The 23,528-nt window shown below is 35.7% G+C and overlaps 1 pseudogene; it reads right to left on the bottom strand.

The window, feature by feature from the left end:
* LOC145045537 (sulfhydryl oxidase 2-like) overlaps nucleotides 1–23,528 on the bottom strand; it is a 94,711-nt pseudogene that overhangs the window by 45,984 nt on the left and 25,199 nt on the right.

Here is a 23,528-nt window from a genome sequence, read left to right as displayed (position 1 = left end):
TATCAACCAAACACAAGAATAAGCTCTGAGTAATACCTCAAATAGCTTCCTATGCACAAATGAAAGTAGATCCAAGCTCTCCAACTCTCCTAGCTTGGATTTCCTCTTCCCTTCTTGCTAAAACACACAAGAATGATGAACAATAGCCTCTTTTCTCACTCACAAGGACTCTCAGATGCTCTGGTGCTCCCAAGGATGAAAGTAGCCGCAATGAAGGGTTATAAGGTCCTTTAAATAGGGCTCAGAACCAGGAATTTAGGGTTTTAGTCACCAGCACGTACTCGTCGAGTCCCCTCACCGACTCGTCGAGTCTATTCATTAATCCAGTTATCACCACGTGACCCTACTCGATGAGTCTAGGCATCAACTTGTCGAGTCTCTCTCTTTCTCTCTCTCTCTCTCTCTCTCTCTCTCTCTCTCTCTTAGACTCCAAAAATAAATTATAAAAATAATACCTAAAATCCTGGATGTTACAAGTGAAGGGTAGTAACTAATAGAGAATTTATCACATAGATTAGTGTTTATCTGTGCTGCCAAACATGGATAAAAAAGGAATTTGTTGCTAATCCATATATTAATTAAGTGACTTAATGAAAATATTAAGAATGAACAAGTGTAACCTCACCTTATTGGCACAATCTACACGTGTCATTAATATAATCTCTAGATGAACAACATTGGCTCCATTGAAAAGCCTAGCAACCTTTTCATATTAGGGCTGTGAAATTAAAGCTAAAAGATTAAGCAATGCATCAGAAATATTAAGATTGTGAAGAAAACATATAAGTACCTTATAATTTCTGCAAGCTGCACACCTGCAATGAGTAATAACAGAAACAAATTAGGGCTATACATAGATAACATTTTTTCAAAACACCCCTGTGGAAGATATAGTTTGACTCTAGGGGACAAATTGTTTTCATGAAAGGTATAAATTCAAGAAATTTCTAGGTATAAATAGACCAAGAGTACTATGGGTATGGAGGAGAATAAGTGAATCCTTTTGTAACTAAAAAAATAGAATCTTTATAGCCATGAAACTTTAGATATTTCCTTTTAAGGTTTAGACATCCTTTAATTTTCTTCTATGCCATGACTGTTCATCTCTGTTCTTAATTTCTTTTCCAGCAACAACATCCTGGTAGGACCTGATTGCTCCATCCTTTCCAAATCGAGGTAATTTGTGAATTTTAGGTAAAAACACTCTACTTTAATCTAGATTGATATGATGAATTCCAGATTTTATTTGGTGAAAAATCATTGGATGAAACAATTGTCCCATAAATTTGTAACGGCATCCATTTGGATTAACAGAGGTTATGAATTTTTATATTTATGTTTCCAAATACGGAAATTATGAAAAGAAGAAACAGAGTAGAGCATAACTTCATGCAAAGGAAATTAAAAAAATGTCACAACTAGGAATTTTGATTCCTTGTAAACATTGAACAATGATAACAAATGTGAGCCAACAATGTGAAAGCATGTAGGATGCTTATTCAATAACAACATAATTTCAATCAAACACTTCATACAAGCACTACAAATAGTCAACAAATAATTGGAAACCCTAGAAGTCCTTGTTAAGTCCATTTTGGATTAGGATTTCCTTATTGGGCCTAATGGGCCAATAAGCTTCCAATTTGACTATCTTGGGCTTAGAACTCTTAAATGGGCTCTAATTGGACCCACTTCCATATAATTCAAATATTTTGGGCCATATTGGGCCTATGATGAAATAAAATACCTAAATGGACCTTATTGGGCCATAACTAACCTAATTTAGCCCTAATAGGTCATAAAAATCATATTTATATTCATTTGGGCCAAAAATCACCTAACTTAACCATAAAATGGGCTTAATCATTCAAAGCCCAAAAATTTTTCTCTTTCCCTCTCTATTTTCGGCCCAAACCCACAAGAGAAAGAGGAGTTGACTTTCTCATTGCCACCTCATTTTTACTTAATGGTTTTCCATGCAATTCCCGTACATCCAAGTAAACATCTCATCAATCTTCTCTCTTCCTCTCTCTCTCTTTTCTTCGGCCGAGAGAAAGAGAAAAATACACACTTCACAACAAAATTCTCTCTAAACCACTCAAGAATCATCCACTCTCCTTCATCCAAAAATCTCGAAATTTGTTGTGTTTCAAGAGGTTTTCACCAAGTAATTCATCATCTAAGGTAAGTTGATGATTAATCCATGATCTAGCTACTTCATTTCATCAAAAATCTCTTTTAAATCCATTTAATCTTGTGATCTTGCACCTTAGAAGCTCTTTAAGTTCGAGATCTTCCAAGAAAGGTTGCTAAAGCCGAAAATAACAACAAACTCTTCTCTTTTATTCTTCAAATCGAAAACAACAAGCAAAGGTGAGTTTCATACCCTTTTCTTTTTGGTGTTTATGAGTTTTATGGGGGAGAATACAAGAAAATGTGTAGATCTATGTGTATATGTATGCTATGTGTAATTTGATGCATGTATGTGTGTGTTATCATGTGTTTTGTGATGAATATGATACCAAAAAGGGGTGTAAACCTGAGATCTATGACATGAGAAAGGAAAAAAGCATAATCTAGACTATCTTACACTAAAAAAGTCAAGAAAAATGGTTTATAAGGTCATGATGAACATGTTCTAACATAAAACCCATTTTTGGGCTTAAATTGTCTAAAATACAAAACTAGGGGTACAAATCAACAAGTTATGGTTTCTTGAAGGTTAAAAGGGTCAAAACAGTTCCTACAATTATTTTTCTGAGCTTTAGGAATTTCAAGGGACTTAAAATGTAAATCTTCGGCCTAATGGGCTTTTTATGGGCTTTTCGGCCCAATAAGCCTCAAAAATGCGAAAATTATAAGTTGAGGGGTTGGAAATGTAATTTCCTGTAAAATAGGGGGTAATTACCATAACAAAATGTTTATAAGGTCAAAAATGCTTTTCACTAACAAAAAGGACCAAAAATGTAAACTTTTTAGATTTTGGGCCAAAATTGTAAAAGTTGGGACAAATGGGTCCCTAACCGAGAAACACTATTCTGGAGGGGCTGAAGCTGTCAATAAAGTAAATTTTGGGTTAAAATCATGTTTTCATCAAATAAATAATACAAAGGTGTCAAGAAAAGGGTTTTAAGGACCTAAAATGAAATTCTTTTATATAAAAAGGACTAAAAGTGTTATTTTTATAAAAGAAGGGTAGTGAAAAGGGTCGAATTCCACTTTCAAACAAATTAATTCATTAATACAAAATACAAGATCCACTACTACCGACGAAACGGAAAACAAATACACTCTCAACAACAAATATCGTTACAAAACGAATTAATTCGGTCTCGAATCAATATCAAAACAAAATCGTAAAACCAAAACATTTCAATAGACACGCGATAATTATGATGAGCTAACTTACAAACTTTGGGCTTGGAAGTTTCAAATCATGCTTGTTGGGCCCATTAACATGATCTTTGGGCCCGAAGGGAATATGCTTACGCGTTATTGGGCCTCCTATGACCCAAAGCCATGTAAAAGGACTTTCAATAGCTCTAATGTGCTATTGGGCCCTAGTGGCCCATTAGTACTGCTAGTGAGATCGAGAAGACAAATGCGAGTTGGGGCAAGTGCCTTTCGCATTCCCGATAGCCTTGAATAACTCATGGAAATAAAGGGACTTCGTACTCTCCTATCTCCTCGGTTGTTGAGCTTATGAGAAATCAAAGTAAACAGATTCAGGACGATAAACAAGAGTAATCAGGGTGGGTGGATTAAGTGAGTAGTAACGACCGACGCCTTTAAGGATCGTTCGTAATTTGTAGTTATAAAGTAGTCATTTTCTTTAATGCGTGATTATAACAACTCACAAACCCTAATTAATCCAACGCTACCCGGGTAATCAAAATCATTCGACGTATCGGTATAACAATAGACAAGTCAATGTATTTTATGTATTGGGAAAACATTGAGTTTTCCTGGGAAGTTCAACATTTTCACTTGTGTGATGTATACAAAGGTTCAACAATAATACATGTTTTGAAAATCAACAAGCATATATTCGGATCTTCACACTTTTTATAAACAAATACACTTTTCAGAAAATATCGGATTTTCTGGGTTTTACAAACTACACCAAATCATTTTACCACCACATTACTTATGAACTCACCAACATTTCATATGTTGACGTTTTTCAAAATAACTTGTATTCTCAGGTAACAGGTAAACCGAAGAATAAGTACCAAGTAATGTCATGGTGTTTTGCTTAGATTATATGTCAGACAGTTTATGTTATGAATTTGTAATGTCTAAAACAATGTACTGAATGTAAACAATATCAGTTGTAATATTTCAATGCATGATGATGAATTATGTTATGATTCATGTATATTCATTGTGATGGTATTCAATTTAAGTAACAAGAGCCCTCAAACATTTCCGCCGTCTGGTTCGGGGGTGTGACAAAAACTGACAGCAGAAAATTCCTCAAAAAATAGGGTAAAAAATAAAAAGAATGTAAGTGATAAAACGTACATCCACGTGCAATGGTATACATTTGAGGATTCAATTAAACTTGAAGGCCTGTAAGAAAACGTAACAATGGGTTAGGGTTGGTAATCAGGAAGAAGAAAGATGAAGAACATTGGGTGGCTAAACGGAGAAAGTAATTTCTAGGGTTTACGGTTTGATACAACTTAGAGAGAGATGAATAAATTGAAACCTTAGATCATGAAAAAAAGGACCGAGGTGATTCAGCCGAAGCGGAAAACAGAAGAATATGAGAGCGTTCCGATTTAAACATTACAATGTTTAAGAACTAAAAACAAAAAATGAAATAGAAATCAATAAATTGGAAGCGATGTTAAAGTCTCATGAGTATTTGGATTACCAGTGGAGATTTGGAGTGTAGAAATATACATGGGAAGGGATGATAATGAAGTAACTCAAACGCCATGTTATGGATGAATAGGAAGGTATTCTCCGATTGTTTCTTTTGGGAGTTCTGGTTGCTTCAAACAACGACATGGGCGAGGCGAGCCCTAACCTGAAAAGCAAGACATGCAACAATAGAAGAAGTAGCGGAACCTGTCGATTGCGGAAACAAAAAAGGCGTGGAATCAGCTCACATCAGTCCAAGATAACTCTTCTCATCAAAACATACCTGAGAGAGAGAGAGAGAGAGAGAGAGAGAGAGAGAGAGAGAGAGAGAGAGAGAGAGAGAGAGAGAGAAGAAAACAAAAAACCAAAATTGAAGCTTACTTGTACATTCATTTGGTTCCGAAGAATAAGGATGCAAAGAAAAAGAGAAGAAAGAGAAGATAGATAAACCATATGAAAAGGTGGAGGCGGTGGAGCTTGGTGGTGGTCGATTCAATATCGTAAAACCTAAATCCAGAGAAAGTTTGTGAGGATTAGGGTTTAGATCAACAAATATGGTGTGATCTTCCTAATTTAATGGGATTATGCTTGATGATCGGTTAAAGATTATATGATTTGCTGATATTATACGATTGATTGCAATGAGAACTTGAAGAATACACCCAGTTCTACAACATTTGAGCGGAATGACTGCATAAAGGCCAAGTATGAATTTCACATAGATGAAATGAGCGGGAAAAGCAAAGACGGAGGGACTAAGGAGGTGCCACGTGTCATCTAATGTATTGTATTATTAGAAGAGAATATGTGTATACAAAAAGGGGTTGGATAAAAAGACTAACCAATTTACTATATATAGACATTCTAATAAATTTTTAAATATTTTTATTGGTTGAAATTGTATTGTTTTTCGAAAAAAACTTATTATAAATAGTTAATATTTGTTTGATTTTTTATAAAAATGCTAAGAACTCCCTCTGCTTAAAAAAATTAAAGAAAAAAAAAATTCCTATTGCTTAAAAAACTCCCCAATCCAACACTCCCTATAGCTTTAAAAAAAAATCCCCAGTCCCAAACTCCTGTTCGCAAGCATGTGATGTGAGTGTCCACAGTATCAAAAAACTGCTACACACAAATTTTGTACCCAACTTTGAAATTCTGAGATTTGTTTGCCTAACAAGTTCGGTAGATACTGTTGGACAATTATGTCCTGATCAGACAGCAATTGAGTTGGCAATGGATAGTGAATACAATTTAAAGTCGTTTACTTGACAATGGCTTATCTTGTGGTATTTTAATGTTAAGCGAGGATAATAAAAAGTAAACAAAGAAAACGCGTTTAACGTGTTAAAAAAATCAATAAATATAGAACAAACAATGTAACGGTTAAAATAACAAAAATTAGGGCTGTAAATGAACCAAACAAACACGAACAAGGCTTGTTCATGTTTGTTTGTTTAGGTTTAACCTAACTAACAAACAAACACGAACCTTGTTCATGTTTGTTTGTTTAGGTTTAACCTAACTAACAAACAAACACGAACGCATAAACAAACATGTTTTCTTGTTTGTGTTTGTTTGTTTAAAAATTACATTGTTTGTGTTTGTTTTTGTTTGTTTGTTAAGATGTTTTTCTAATTTTACCAACCTTCATTGTTTTTCTAATTTTCATCGTTTGTGCATTTAATAGTTAAGAATTATATGTTATTCTATGTTACTACATGATTGTGAATGACGATTCATACGGATTTAAATTTTAGTATACTTTATATATATATATATATATATATATATATATATATATATATATATATATATATATATATATATTAACAAATATTAACTAAACAAATATTAACGAACGTTCACGAACTTAAATAAACGAACGAGATCATTGTTCATGTTTGTTTGTTTAACTAAACAAACATAAAATTTTGTTTGTGTTTGTTTGTTTATTATATAAACAAACATAAACGAACATTTTACCGAACGAACTACGAACGGTTTATCAAACGTTTGGTTCATTTACAGCCCTAACAAAAATGAAGCGATTTGTCACAAAATTGAAGCGATGAAGTGTCTTTTTAATATGCTTCAATATGGTTCTTTTTTCTTTATATATAGATTTAACTTTTTTTTCATCAAATCCTTTACGGTGAGACGAAAAAAATATTAATTTGAATATATATATTGAAACAGAGGGTAAATAAACAAGAAACGTGTGTCACTTAACAAGCTATAAACCTATATCTATATCGTTATAAATGGTGATCAAAGGAATGAATTTTTAATTTAGTTAGATTATTATAAGATGTTATGAAGTTAAAGCGTTATTATTTTAAACCAAATTCCAAAAACATTTTCTTTGTTTTTGTTTTTGTTTTTTTTGTTTGTTTTTTTTTTTTTTTTTCCAATATAATCACTGGAATAACTTCTTTTTATCAAATTCCATAAAAACTTTTTTTTTTTTTTTTTTTTTTTTTTTTTTTTTTTTTTTTTTAACAATTAAATCACTGGAATAACTTTCTTTTTATTTCACTATTGAGAATACCGTTGAGAGTTTATTTTTTTTATTCCATAAAATCATTATATAAAACTTAAAGTTCTATAAAAACTTTTAAAAAATTATTCGTTCATTACCAACAAAATCTAACGCTGAATTTTAAAAATGACAAATCTTACGTTGTTAAAACCAAAAATCTCAAATTATAATAGTTTTTGTTTATAGAGTTTGACATTTTATTATTTATCAATTGATGATCATTTTTTTTTAACTTAGGAGCATCTATAATACATAGTTTAGAAGATATTCAATAGATTAAACTCTATAATTATGAAATGTCATGTTAACATTCAATCTGTATGAAGTTCATTAGTAATTAAACTCTTCAATAATATAAAAAAACATTTTAATTATTAAAAATATGTTCCATTAAACTTGGTTGAGTTTAATGCATTGTAAATTTTTTTGATAAAATTGTATGGAGACTAGAATGAGTTCACTGCATTGTGAATACCTTAATATTGAAAAATAATTTAGTAAAGACACCCATTCGGTTCCTCTATATGATAAAATATTAGGGATCTCATGTGCGGAAATCATGGTGTGATGAGCTGCAATCATACAGGCTCATTTCTCCTCGAAGAAGAAGTACCTGAAAACCAAAACTGAAAACCGTAAGCACAAAGCTTAGTGAGCTCTCCTACCATATCACATACCATACAATAACATACTGCCAAGCATATTCGGGTGGTGGTCTACTCCTTCGGTCTCTTTCAATCAGTAATCACCTAACATATCAGGGTGTTGGCCTACCGCTCATTCAGTATCTTTCAATCGGTAACCGCCTAGCATATTTGGGAGCTAGCCTACCTCTTCAGTTTCTTTCAACTGGTTACGGAGACTATTTCACCCCCTACTGCTACCATATAGCATCCTAGCCTATGAACACATAATCACATATCGCCTAGCATATCTGGGTGCTGGCATACCCCTTCGGTTTTTCGTCCGGCTACAGGGACTATTTCACCCCCTTACCACTACCACATAATAACATAGTATACTAGCACATAAATCTCAACAAATATTGGCATACCGGACAATTATCACAAAGACAATAATCTCTACTGTAAACAGCTACTAGTGGGCCAACAGTGTTGCCTTTGACCCATTTATATCGGGAAGGTAACTCACCACGAATACTAGAAAGTACCTAAAAATCCTGGGCTCCGAAAATCAACCCAGCTCAAGATCCTATACATAAAAGATATCCTTAATTACCCTTTCATACTTATAACCCCTTAAGGGTCAAATTTGGTTCAAGTCAAAGTCAAAGTCAGAGTCAACGCTCAGAGTTGACCCAAAAAATTAGGGTTTAAATACGGTGAGGGAGAACTAGACTGAGGGGATGATGAGGGAGAACTAGACTGAGGGGACGATGAGGGAGGCCACAATGAAACATTAAGGCCTTTAAATACGGTGCAAAACCCAAAAAATTAGGGTTTCATTTCTGCCAGCCTACTCATCGAGTTGAGGGCTCTCAAATCATCGAGTAGGTTTCTTAACCTGTGTCCCAAATTATTCCTACTCGATGAGTGTAGGGCTCCCAAGTCGTCGAGTTCCTCAATGAAAATGAATAAATTATGATTTTAAATACATACTAGAAACCAGACGTTACAGAGAACCTTTGTGCAAGGTGGTGATTAAAGTTGGAGCCTTCCAGATCTTGATTCCTTGTTTCATTTCCAACATATTTCTGGTATAAAGTTCTAACCTTGCTCAATATTTGATTATATCTCTTTTTAGGGTAGTTTTATAGGCTTTTATCCATATTTGGGTGATGGATGGGGTTGAAGGTCATCCCAAGTGCTATCCTTCTAGATCTATGGTTCTCTTGAGCTCTTATGGCATAAAGGTGCCATCTTTATTGTGTTAAGATCTCCATGCATGCATTAAGTACATCTTATGGCTTCTTTTGGACATTTGGGTCTCTTCTATGCATGCTTGAGAGTAAAGTTGGAAACTTTACGTGTGTTAGCAGCCTTTAGGAACCAGATCAGTATTACGGAGCTTTATCTTGTTGAATAAGGGCTTATTGTTTAAGACTTAGCCTTTTAAGCTAAGGGTTTGGGTTCTCTACCCATTAGGATGGTTCTTAAGTGTAAAGTTGGAAACTTACCCTTTGTCATATCCCCATTTTCACGGCCAGAAAAGATCGATTTTGTTTATGCTTTGTTTAAAAATTAGAGTAATATTTTAAATAAAAGTGTTGCAGAATTTGTTCCCAGAAAAAAATGATAATTGCGTTATCAAAGCATTTCTAAAGAAATATATTTTTATTTACTTTTAACACATTTGGGATGTCATCGTCAATACAGAAACATAAGCATAAACAGAACTTACATTTATTTACACTAGTGATCTACATCTCTTTTAAATCTCTCATTATAATGTGACTTCATATGAACATCTGTGATATAAATAAACTGAGTGGGTCAGGTTGGGAAACCTGGTGAGTACATAGGGTTTTCAACCCACAATAATATAATTATTATGTTTAAATAATCAAACAATCAACCCAATTACCCATTCCCGTTATCCTCACTTTACGTCCCTAAGACATCTAACACAAGGGACCTAGTCTAAGGACTTTCATCGGGGTGACAACACATGCTTTGGGGGTTCCTTAGCAATTCATGTCAAATAAGGCAACCATGTGGGGGATGGAGTACTTCACACAGATCAAATAAACACACAGTTCAAATAAACACTTACAGGTTGCGAGCCTGCTAGCGTTCCACTCGAGTGTCTAGAAAAGTCCGTGGTCGTCATCTATACTCCGCTAGATGACTAGATCATCAAAACATCTATATCAAGGCCCCTCGTTATATTATTTGGTCACATAGAAACTATTACATCTACCCATGTTCTACCCAACACATTTTGTAGATATAAAATACATATTCAGTTTAAATCATGTAAAACATGTATAAATATATTTCACCCAACATAGACAGCAAGTATTCAACCAATATGCACACATAACACGTAATTTATATTAAAATACTTCATATCCATATGTAAGATGAAAGGGACTATGCACTCACTTGATTAGGTGGTGAGTCGGCACTCGGACAACACTTCGTTTCTCTTAAAACAATTTCCTTGACAAAACCTAGTATCAATATGACTAGGGTTTAGTCTGACGTTAACCATGACTAATTAATAGTATAGCTATTATTATTTTTATACAAGCATTAAATAACACTCAATATAACTCATAATAATAGCCCAAATAATTATTTTAAGGTCCTAATAATGTTAGTATAATTATGTAGAAGCTATATTAAAACTAGTGTAGGTGTAGCTCACTTACAGCGGGTTTTTCGCAAAACCGGGCTTTGCTGGAGCAGCGTTTCCGAGCCGAAAGGCTCTTTTCTCGGGACTCCGGGAGCCTCGAGGCTTCCTTCGGGTGCTAGGGGGTTTACCTAGACTTTAGGGGGCTTAAGTGAGGTTAGAGAGAGAAACTAGAGAGAGAGAGAAGGGTTTGAAGGTGTGAGGAAAAGGCAAGACCCGACACCTCTATTTATAGGGGTGCTGACTGACCTACTCGCTGAGTTGGTGCATGTGGCAACCTTCTGGTGGTGCCACGTGTCCAATTCTGGTGGTGCCACGTCACCCCCTATTGCGTATCAGCCTTCAAACTTAGAAAAATCATAACTCTCGCATACGAGCTCCGTTTTCAACGTTCTTTATATCCACGCATAGGTAAAATCAAGATATACAACTTTCGTTTAGAATCCATCAGCTAGTTCTCGACCGATCTCAAATTTAACAGTAGGAGGCGTTTAGACTGTCAAATGACCGCGAAGAATTCGTAACTCCTTCATACGGACTCCGTTTTCGTCCATCCTTTTACCGTTGAGTTCCTATTAATGAGATATTCAAATCTGATTTAGGATGCGTAAGCCAAAAACCGCTCGAACTAAAATTCGAGTTTCAGGCTGTACACTGCTAAGCCGAATCTTAGAAAAATACAACTTCTTCATACGAAGTCAGATTTGGGCGTTCTTCTTATGGATTTTCTCGGTTTAACATATTCTACGACTTTTGTTTAGATCACTAAGGCTAAAAAGTCCTCTATCGTAAATTCACTATTTACGCTTCCCGGTGCCGTGACGGTTCCGTCGCGAAACTTCGACAGGCCATAACTTCTTCGTTATAACTTGGATTTCGGCGTTCTTTATATGTACGAAAACCTTGTGACATATTCTACAAATTGGTTAAGATTATTTATTCTAAATAATATTTTGTCGAAAAGTCGTTTTCGACCCCTATTGCCTCTAAATTCACTAGCCCGGATCTGCGGGCGTTACACCCTTCTAGTTGACATTTTGGTCCAGATCTGAGAGGTGAACCTTTTAGTTTTGATAATGGTGAATTAATGGATTAAGTGGTGTGTTTTCTATGAAATCCCCAATTTTCGCGGCCAGAAAAGACCGATTTGTTTATGCTTTGTTTGAAAATCAAAGTAATCATTTAAAGGAAACTGTTGCAGAATTTATTCCCAAGACAAAATATGATAAGAATTTATCTAAGCATTTCTTAAAGAAATGTATTTTTATTATATAACAAAATCTTGGGATGTCATCTTCTGATATAGACCAAAAGCGTAAATAGGACAAAATAGACTTTACAACAATTATTTATAACTATGGTTTATAATCCAAAATTTCTCATCTTGTCAACCAAGTTATGCTCTTGTTCCACTACCTTAATTCAAAGGAAACTGAGTGGGTCAGGCTTGGGAGCCTGGTGAGCATATAGGGTTTTCAACCAACAATATTATATCATATATATATATATATATATATATATATATATATATATATATATATATATATATATATATATATATATTTTATAATTCACAAACTCATACAATTTCACGATATATAAGCAACTCATACCCCACCCTGTCGATCCCCACAACGACACGATCTATACACTCATATCAAAAATTTACCTCCTTACCTAATCCATACTCATGGAACCAAAACTAACCTCTCTACCTAATCCATACTCCCAGATTAATAACAAATAGCTATGTCTTAATACAAAGCTACCAAAGTTTTTCTCGTTTATCGACAGTATTGCTTTCGAGACCCCTCTCGCAATACCTGTCAATGGGTTTTTAGAGTACACCAGTGAACAATAAGTTCACAACGGCTACAAGTTGCGAGCCTGCTAGTGTTCCACTTGACTGTCTAGAATAGTTTGTGGTTGTCATCCCTACTCTGCTGAATGACGGGGCCATCGCTTGGGTAAAGGTTTCACTCGTTTTTCACCTGTCACCCTCATCTCTTGATCTATATCAACTTTCTGTCTCATCATCCAACTCATCTTTTATCACACACCAACTATCTCATCTACCCATGTTCTACCCAACATATTTGTAGATATAAAATACATATATACAGTTTAACTCATTTAAAACCTATATAAAACATTCATCCAACACCCATCTCATGTAAACAAAAAACATATAAACACATAGCACGTATTTCATAGCAAATACTTCATATCTATGCGGTAGAAGAAAGTAACTACACACTCACTTGTTAACACGATTTTCGGACAACACTACGACTCTTCAAGTAGAAGTTCTTCTATGAAACCAAGATATCTTCACACACCGAGCTTCTCATGGGCAGAGCTTCTGCTTGAAACTCTTTTCTCCTCGGGATCTTCGGGGCTTCAGACTTGCTTCGGGTGTCGGGATTGATACCGGGGCTTTGGGGGTATTTCTCGCAAAGTAGAAGAAAGAAAAAGGGGTGAAGAAATGGAAATTAGCAATAAAACCCGGAGGTCTTACTTTTTATTTATTGGGGATGAACCCCCGATTTACGTTGGGCGTAACTTCAGAGTATGCGGGGCGTATTCCTTCATCGACATGTACGTTGGGCGTACTGGGTGGATTGGATCGGATGCATAATGGCTTCGGACCCGAGACACTTGAGTGGTGGAGTAGGAAGATGTGGCCCAACCCAGACCATGAACCATGAGTACGCTGGGCGTACTCCGCATTTCCAAACTTATAAAATTCGTATATTTCACATATGAGGTCCGTTTTTGATGTTCTTTATATCCACCCGTAGGTGAGACTATGCTCTGAAACTTTCATTTAGACTCTGTCGGCTAATTTTGACTTTTATTTTTTATTACATTATTTTTAGTAGGCCGGGACGGGAAAAATCCGTTAGAAATTCATAACTTCTTCATCTAACGTCCGTTTTCGTCTGTCTTTTAACCGTTTCACTACTATCGACGAGATTTTTGATTCTCGTTTAGACTGTTTCGGCTATAAATCACTCGATCTCATATTTGAACTTTGGGTTGCATACCGCTAAGTCGAAACTTCGAAAAATCATAACTTCGTCATACGAAGTCAGATTTAGACGTTCTTTTTATGCACGCTCTCGGTTAAATGTATTCTACGACTTTCGTTTAGATCACTAAGGCTAAATATCGCTTTATCGTAAATTCACTATTTACGTCACACAGTTTTGTACCGGTTCGGTCACGAAACTTCGACAGGTCATAACTTCTTCGTTATAACTCGGATTTCGGCATTCTTTATATATCCGGAATCCTTGTCAAAAACACTGCAACCTAGTTAAGATTATTCATTCTAAATAATCTTTTATCAAAAAGTCACTTTTGATGCTTATCGTCTTTGAATTGACTAGTCCGGATCTACGGGCATTACATTTTCCTTAAGAACTCGGCGAGTTCATAGGTGAACTCGGCTAGTTGGATCGATTTTTCCCGATTCTGCTGGGTAAAGGGGAAACTCGACGAGTTCATGGTTGAACTCAGCTAGTTGAACCGACCTTTTATGAGTCTGTTGATTCATGAGGAAACTCGGCGAGTTGAGTCAACCCGGAACGTTGACTTTGACCTTGACTTTTACAAATTTTGACCTTTCGGGCTTTTGGTATATTGATCGGTATTTGTGGGATTGTTTCTGTTTAGGGGTTGAGTAGAGCTGATTTTCTGTGGTCGGGATTTATCCAGTTATTATTCAACATTCAAGGTGAGTTTCCTTAGCGGGTTTAGTGAGTCGAAGGCACCAATGTCAGTCCATGTTTTGTTGGATTTGGTGTTTAAGCCCACAACTATCACTAAGATGTACTTGACCCAATTGTAGCATGGTTCTTTTGTGTTGCCTTCACCAGTGCAATTTGATAGGATGGACTTTTGAGAATAAGGTTATTTATGATTTATTAATATATTACAAGTATAATATATTAATATGAAATCATATTATTTAATTAGTGTTGATCAAGAATTAATTTGTGAATTAAATATCGGGATTGATTGTGTAAATCAATGATTCTTATAGTGTGGGCTAATGATCCATGGTTATTTAGGATGGGCATAGTCCCTGGATAGTTCATAGAGGTTTAACCCATAGAACCTAAGTAATATGAAAGGTCATTAGTGTTTACAAGGTGTAACCCTAGCATTTACTACACTATAAAAGTACATCCTCATGACCAAAATCGGTCACACACACATACACACCATCATTTTATGAAGTTTGATATTGCTTTGTGCTAAGTAACTTATTCTCTCAAGCCTCCTCTTGCATATTGGTGTTTGTGAACCATTAGAGGCATCACACTTGAGGTGCTCAAGCTTTCAAAGGTCAAGAACTATAATTCCTTCTAAGAGGTAAGTCATCAAACTAGTTGTATTGCTCAAATGTCAATTTGTATGCTAGTTAGGATGTATGCTTTGGAAAATTGAAAATATGCATGTATAATTAGAGAAAACATAGATCCAAAGCATTTAGGGTTGCATGTGCATCTTAGGAGTGTATACTGCTAAAAAATGCAACAGTGGTATCAGAGCCTAGGATTGTTTTCTGTTATACTTGATGCTTGTTGTTTTTCAAAGTTGAAAAATCAATTTTCTGCTCTCTAACTGAGGAACTCGCCGAGTCCACTCAGTAACAGAGCAACTCGACGAGTCCACTCAGTAATAGAGCAACTCAATGAGTCTATTCATAAACTCGACGAGTTGCAGGCTCTGGTTGTGGAAACTCGAGGTTTTTGGCCAGAATTGGATTAGGATCATTACCACAAACTGTTTTGAATCATAAAATCTATTTTTATGATATGGTAGTGATCATATTCATCCAATTAAAAGATAATTGACAAATCTTCAATATTAGTATTAGTTTATATGATTAGGCTAATTTCTTGTAAAATTGTTGATGTGAATTATCTTGAGTTATGAGTTTAGCTAGATCATAGATAGATTACTTGATAATTTTTGTTAGTTAAAATGTTGATCTTAATTCTTTTAATGACCTCCATAATTTGTCCTCAAGTTATGGAAAATGAAATGTCTCATCCATTAAAATGCAATTAAACTCATACGATATAGAAATGAAGAGTTTTGATAAGTTTCAAAACTTGCCCTGAACTTTTGGAATTTATAAAGTCTCACTAATGAAACTTTAATTCCAAACCCTAGAGTTTTAAAGTTAAAATTCAACCCTTATACTTTATAATATTATAAGTTTAATAATATATATATATATATATATATATATATATATATATATATATATATATATGTGTGTGTGTGTGTGTCTGTGTATGTATAAGACAAGTCAGTCTTACCGTTAGTTGGCCTCATTCACGAAACCGGTCTATAAGGGGGGTATAAGGTTACTGCTTATAAAATGCTAGTTTAATGGGTGTCCACTCTCACCCACTGCTTCCTTGAGTGGTGGAGGGTCGTTAGCCTAACGGGTAGGATAGGACATTAATTCTCATGAAAAGTATAATGATAAATATAAAGTAACTAAACTTTTATTAAATTCCCAATCTTAGTTATTTTAGGAAAATGTGGAAATGATGCTAATCCATGAAAGTACACTTTGCACCTTGTTAACCGACACATTGATTAGGTGATTTGTAACATTGAGTGTAGCAAGCTAATTTGCATGGTTATTCACACCTTGTTTGTGATCCTCAACATCCCAGTCACAAAATTGAAGGGCACAATCGAGATATAAACATGCATTGAAAAGTTCAATGAATCTCAAAGGATCTAGATATTTAAATCCAATTAAAACTTAATAATCCATTTCATTTTTAAGGGTGGAAATTGGTAAATCATCATTTACCTACCTTCAAATATTTTACAATTGGATTACGGCATCCCTTTTCGCAATTGTAGAATATTGTGTTGGGCCCTAGCCTTAATATTTCATTTGGATATAATATTAAGGATTATCATCTAACCTAAACTTTCTTCTTCTTCTTTTTCAGATGTCTATCGCAAACAATGCTTCCAACCCAATCCCTTCAGGCTCTTTCTCCCTCATGAATCTATATGGGAGGGTCATTTTCGATGGCTGGAACTTCAATGACTGGATTCAAAACATCCGAATGGCCATTCGCTATGAGGATAATTAATATGTCCTAGATAAAGAGCTTAAGGATATTGATGTCACCACTGCTACTCTCGAGCTAATCGCTGAACATACTACGCATGAGAGGGATGCGACAAAGGTTTCGTGTCGAATGATTGCTACCATGACTACTGAGCTACAGAAGTCCTATGAGGACTACTATCCTTTTTAAATGTATCAAGATTTGATGCAAAGATACCAACAAATTGCTCAGTAGGAGAGGTATGAGATCATTGCCTCTATGAGCACAACCAAAATGAAGGATGGAGAACCCATCACGGCCCACTTGTAAAAGATGCAGAGATATGTGGACCGCTTGCTTAAATTGAATGTCAATTTTGATGAAGAGTTGGCCATATATATAATTCTACACTCTTTACCTTCTTGTTATGATCAGTTTCGTATGACCTATCATATGAACAAGGAGGAGGTCACTCTTAGAAATCTTCAAGGCCTTTCAATGACTACAGAAAGCAACTTGAAAGGCAAGTCGGTTGTGTCTACTCCTACTACTTCTACTTTTTCCCTATTCTGGCAATCAGACATGGGAAGGGAAAGAAGAGGAAGGCTCCCTGAAAGAGCCGCAAAGGAAAGTCTATTGATGGATCTTATTCAAGTGGGACCAAAGCTGGTTCTGTTAATCCCTCTTCCAATCCGAAGGATGCATAGTGCTTCCACTGTCATGAAAAAGGGCACTGGAAACGAAGATGCCCCAAGTACTTGCAGGACATAAAGGATGGCAAGATCAAGCCCTCCTTTGCAGGTATTTACACCATTCAATCTAATAACTCATCACATGCTAATTCTTAGGTCCTTGATACAGGTTGTGGATTTCACATTTGTTCTGATTTGTAGGGACTAAAAAGAAGTAGGGATATGGAGCACGGGAAGATAAACTTAATCATGGGAAATAGGAAAGTGTCGCCTATGACCAAGATTGGGGTTTATTCTTCATTTCTTATTAATGGATTAAATTTATATTTGAATAATTGTTGTTACTCGACTGATATGGCAAGAAATATTATTTTCTTTCACAGTTTGTATAAACAAGGTTTTACCTTTTCTTTTAATAATGAAGTTGCTAATATTAATGCTTATTATAAAGGTGTATTTTATTTTGAAGCATTACCTTGAAATGGTATATATGAAACTGTGAATGTTGTAGATAACTTAGGAAATAATGTGTTGAATATTGATTCCTCTAATGATTTGGATAAGGCATGCTTGTGGAATTGTCGTCTTGAACATGTCAACAAGAAGCGCATAACACAAATCCAAAAGGATGGAGTCTTGGATTTATTCGACTTGAAGTCGGATGACACTTGTGAATCTTGTTTACTTGGAAAGATGACCAACTCACCCTTCACGGGTACTTGTGAAAGGAGTGAAGGTCTGTTGGATCTTATACACACTAATGTGTGTGCACCCTTTAGAACCACCACAAGAAATGCCAACCGCTTCTATGTGACTTTCACTAATTATTACGACATATATGGCTATATCTACTTAATCAAACATAAGTCAAAAACCTTTGAAAAGTTCAAAGAGGTTAAGAAAAAAGTGGAGAATCAATCGGGCAGGAAGATAAAGATGTTGCGATCCGATCGAGGAGGAGAGTATCTTAGTATCGAGTTCCTAGACTATCTTAAGGAATGTGGAATTGTTTCACAATTGAAACCGCCTGGGACACCACAACTTAATGGTGTGGATGAAAGGCGCAATCGAACTTTGATAGACACGGTTCGTTCCATGATGGGTCGAGCTTCATTACTTATCTCATTCTGGGGGTATGCCTTAGAGACTGCCTCCCATATCCTTAAACTAGTCCCCACCAAAAAGGTTTCCAAAACACCTCACAAGATGTGGATAGGGAAGGTTCCCTTGTTAGACCACATCAAATTTTAGGGTTGCGAGGCTTTCATGAGACGCGAGACTCATGACAAGCTCAAACCTCGAAGTGATGTATTTTCATTGGCTACCCACATAAGTCCTTTGGATATCTCTTCTATATACCGAGTGACAATGTTGTCTTCGTCGTGAGGAGAGGAGTCTTTCATGAGAGAGAAATCATATGCCAAGGGGACAGTGGGAGGCAAATTAACCTTGAAGAGCTTCAAGAGTCTAGCGGTGAAGGAACCTCAAACACTAGCAATCAACCCGAGGAGGAAACTCCGGTTGAGCCAATTGACAAATCCGTACCTCTGAGGAGTTCCAGTAGAGTTAGTGTTCCACCTGTGTTATATGGTTTTCATATAACAGTTGAAGGTGATACATTTATCAGTGATAGCACACTAGTAAATCTGGATGAACCTAACAACTACAAGAAAGCCATGGCATGCCCCGAGTCTGCAAAATGGAAAGAGGCTATGGACAACGAGATTCAGTCTATGTATGAAAATCAAGTTTGGAACTTGGTTGACATTGTACTGGGTTGTAAGATAGTCGGATGCAAATGGATTTTCAAGAAGAAGACCGACATGGATGGGAAAGTACACACATATAAGGCGCGATAGGTTGCGAAGGGCTTTACTCAAACTCATGGAGTTGACTATGATGAGACCTTCTCACCAGTAGCGAAGATTAAATCTATAAGGGTTATGCTAGCCATAGTTGCATTTCATCACTATAAAATATGGAAAATGAATGTCAAAACCGCTTTCCTTAACGGGAAGTTGGCTAAAGATTTTTACATGAGTCAGCCAAAGGGTTTTGTCAATGGACAATACCCTAATTGAGTATGCAAGCTTGAGAAATCCATTTATGGATTGAAACAAGCATCTCACAAATGAAATCTTTGTTTCGATGAGAAATCCAAAGAGTTTGTTTTTTCAAGAAGTGAGGATGAGTCTTGTGTATATGTCAAAGCTAGTGAGAGTATAGTAAGCTTTATGGTATTGTATGTGGATGACATACTGCTCATGGGAAACAACATCCCAATCTTGTAAGAGGTTAAGTCCTGACTTGGGAAATGTTTCATTCCTAAGGACCTTAGGGAAGCTGCTTACATCCTAGGGATAAGGATATTGAGTAACATGCGTAAAATACTAATAGGACTTAATCAAAGTACCTACTTGGACAAGGTGTTGCAGCATTTCAACATGGAGAACTCCAAGAAAGGTGACTTTCCTATCCAAGGCAATGCCACACTGATTAAGACTCAGAATCCAAGTACAGAGGCTAAGATAGCAGAGATGAGTCGAATACCATATGCTTCTGCAGCTGGCTCAATCATGTATGATATCACTTGTACTCGCCCTGATGTGGACTTTGCTTTGAGCATGGTAATCTGATATTAAGGGAATCCTAGTAAAGCTCATTGGACTGCGGTTAAGAACATTCTTAAGTACATGTGGAGAACTAAGGATTGGATCCTTACCCTTGGTGGGAGTGATGACTTGAGAGTGATACGGTATAGCAACACCAGGTTTCAAACTGACAAAGATAATTTCCACTCTCAGTCCGGGTTGGGTGTTTACCCTGAATGGAGGAGCAGTAACATGGAAAAGTTCCATGCAGGAGACTGTAGTTGATTCAACGTGCGAATCAGAGTACATAGCAGCAAGCAAAACATCAAAGGAGGTGATATGGTTGAAAAACTTCATCGGAGACCTCAGACTCATACCATCCATAAAGGAGCCTGTGGAGATTTTCTGCGATAATGTAGGGGCGGTTGCCTTAACTAAGGAACCGAGAGATCATGGTAGATCCAGGTATATCAATAGAAAGTACCACTTTATAAGACATCAAGTAAAAGAAGGACACCTCATGGTAAAGGGGATATCGTTAGAGAACAACCCAACAAATCCCCTTTATGAAGGCTTTGACTAGGGTTAAGCACTTGCAGCATGCAAGGGGCATTGGGCTAACCGACGATATTAGTTTTAGTGGTTAGATAAATAGAAACTTTTAATAGCTAAATTGTAATTGACATTTGATGATTAAATAAAGGAGTTTTATTTATACATAAAGTTACTGTCTTGTGTCAATTATTTACTATTATTTCACTTTGCATGTTTTGACTTCCAGAATAATAAGATTATTCAAACCATCCACAGTCTACCATACTTTGGAAGTAGGTAATGAGGCTAGACTGTCATGAGTTGGCTTGTAGATTGTCTAAGGTGTTATACATAGCAAGAGTATGTTGCACCATTCATGAGTGCTCCTGAAATTAGATTTGAGTATTGGATTCAACCCGCACTCACCTGAATTACTTCATGGAATTTATGATGAGTAATTATGTGACGATAATATCATATAATCTTCAAACCAAGATATATGAATTATTGACTATGAGTTGGCTGTGCATTGTTATAAAATGTGTCATTGTGCATGATTTGATGAGTAGTTAGTACAAGCATATAATGTTGAAGTTTATATGTTCCTTTTATCCTAAGAGGATTAAAAGCGATAACTTGGACCCTTTGATGATTCTGTTTTGACTATGTGCCGAGCCCGGTTAGAACTAAATTGGTGTGTTCAGTTTTGTTCTATGTCAGACGAATCGGAAATCATGAAACAAATTGCAGGACAATAAGTATGACTATGTTCCATGTATTTTTCCGCATAGATATCTTGAGATTAGAGGAATATATTGTTGGATAAGGTGTCTAAGTCCATAACTATTTCTGGTATGTACTTGACCCGACCCGGCATGGTCCATTGGATAGACTAAATGAGAGAAATAACACTTGGAGATTATTAATATATTATAAGTTCTAATATATTAATAATATTATTTGATTAGTTTGATCAAGAATTAATTAAGTGATCAAAAGATAACTAATTAAATATATGGGTTGATTATGTAATCATCCATATCTTGTATAGTGGACTAAGAGGCTCCATGGATTATCAAGTTGGGTTCCACCCATAGGATGCTCCATGGGAGTTACAAACCCATGGGTCATGGAAATGAAGAGTCATGACACATTAGGGTTTACATGGTGTAACCCTAGATGTGTCAACACTATATAAGGATCTCATTCTCCATCAAAATTGGCTACACTAAGGAAACAAGAGGGCTTGGCCGATTTCAAGAAGTGTGTGTTCTCTCATAAGTTTTTCCAAGAGCATTTGGTGTTGTGTGAAGCATTTGAGGCATCACACTTGGGGTGCTAGGCTCACAAGGTTTCAAGGAACACAAGCAACAACAAGGTAAGTTATTCTATCTATCATTCAAGTTAAAATTGTTCCCCATGTATGCTAGATAGGAATATAGCCTTGGAATTCAACTTTGCATGATAATTAGACAAACATAGATCCAAGGTTATTAGGGTTGCATGTACACTTAGGAAGTGTTAGAATGCTCAAAACCCATCAGTGGTATCAGAGCGTAGGCTTGTTTGCTTTTTATTTGTGCTTAAAAGTTGAAAAAAGTCGAAAATCTTGCTGTCTACGAATGGACTCGTCGAGTCTATAGGGGGGACTCGTCGAGTTCACGTGTATCTTCAACCAACTCGGCGAGTAAGTTCATGCACTTGGCGAGTAGGGTCGACAGGTTGCAGAATTTCAACTTGAGTTGCTGGAAATGAATTAGAAACATTACCCTAAACTGTTTTGGTACTTGAAAACTTGTTTTAGATGGTGTAATGTCTTTGCTAATTCATTTACAACAACTAGTTATCAAAATTACAAAGTTTTAAGTGTAATTTTTGATTTATGAATGTGTTCATATTCATGTTCTTGTTCTTATGATGTTTTAGATGATCATATGAATTATTTGTAACCTATGTGGTAGATTAATTCTTGATCATAATGTGTTTTAATGGAGTCCATAACTTGTCCTCAAGTTATGGAAAACCAAGAGTCACACTTGAATTAAAACCATTAAAAGAACACAAGAGTTAGAAAATGAAGAGTCTTCATTTTATTACTCTATTAAACTCATAAGTTACAAGAAATGAAAAGTTTTGAAAGTTACAAAACTTGCCCTCATGTTTTGGAACAAGTAAAGTTAAGTTAAAACTTTAGTTCCAACCCCTAGAGTTTTACAAGTTAAAATTCAACCCTTATACTTATATTATTATGATTTAATAATTATATATATATATATATATATATATATATATATATATATATATATATATATATATATATATATATATATATATATAAGAACAAAGTCGTCTTACCGCTAGTACGCCTCATTCACGAAGCCGGTCTATAAGGTGGGTATAAGCTTGTTGCCTATAAAATGGTGACTTAATGGGTGTCTACTCTCACCCACCGCTTGCTTGACTGGTGGAGGGACGTTAGCCGAACGGGTAAGACAAGGACTTATAAATTCTCATTCAAAGTATGATGAATATTATAAAGTAACTAAATGTTTTGTTAAATTCCCAATCTTAGTTACTTTAGGAAAATGTGAATAAGGTGCTAATCCATGAAATTACACTTTACACTTTGTCTAAGTCGTTGGTGGAGCGTGTGTGGTTAACCGGCACACTAACTTGGACTTAACAAGGTAGGTAAAGGGTAACTTAAGGCTTATTATAGTATGGATGGAGCGTGTGTGGTTTACCGGCACATCGATTGAGTGATAAACTTTAAGGGTACCAAGTGATTTGCATGGTTACTTCACACCTCGTTTTGTGATCCTCGGTATCCCAGTCACAAAACTTGGAGGGCACACTCGAGATTGAAACATGCCTTTGAAAAGTTCATTGA

Source organism: Lactuca saligna, chromosome 5 (genome assembly GCF_052625555.1).
Source record: "Lactuca saligna cultivar CGN05327 chromosome 5, ASM5262555v1, whole genome shotgun sequence".
NCBI classification, from domain to species: Eukaryota; Viridiplantae; Streptophyta; class Magnoliopsida; order Asterales; family Asteraceae; genus Lactuca; species Lactuca saligna.
The sequence above is the reverse complement of the archived record's forward strand: the minus strand, read 5'-3'. Positions and strand labels throughout refer to the sequence as shown.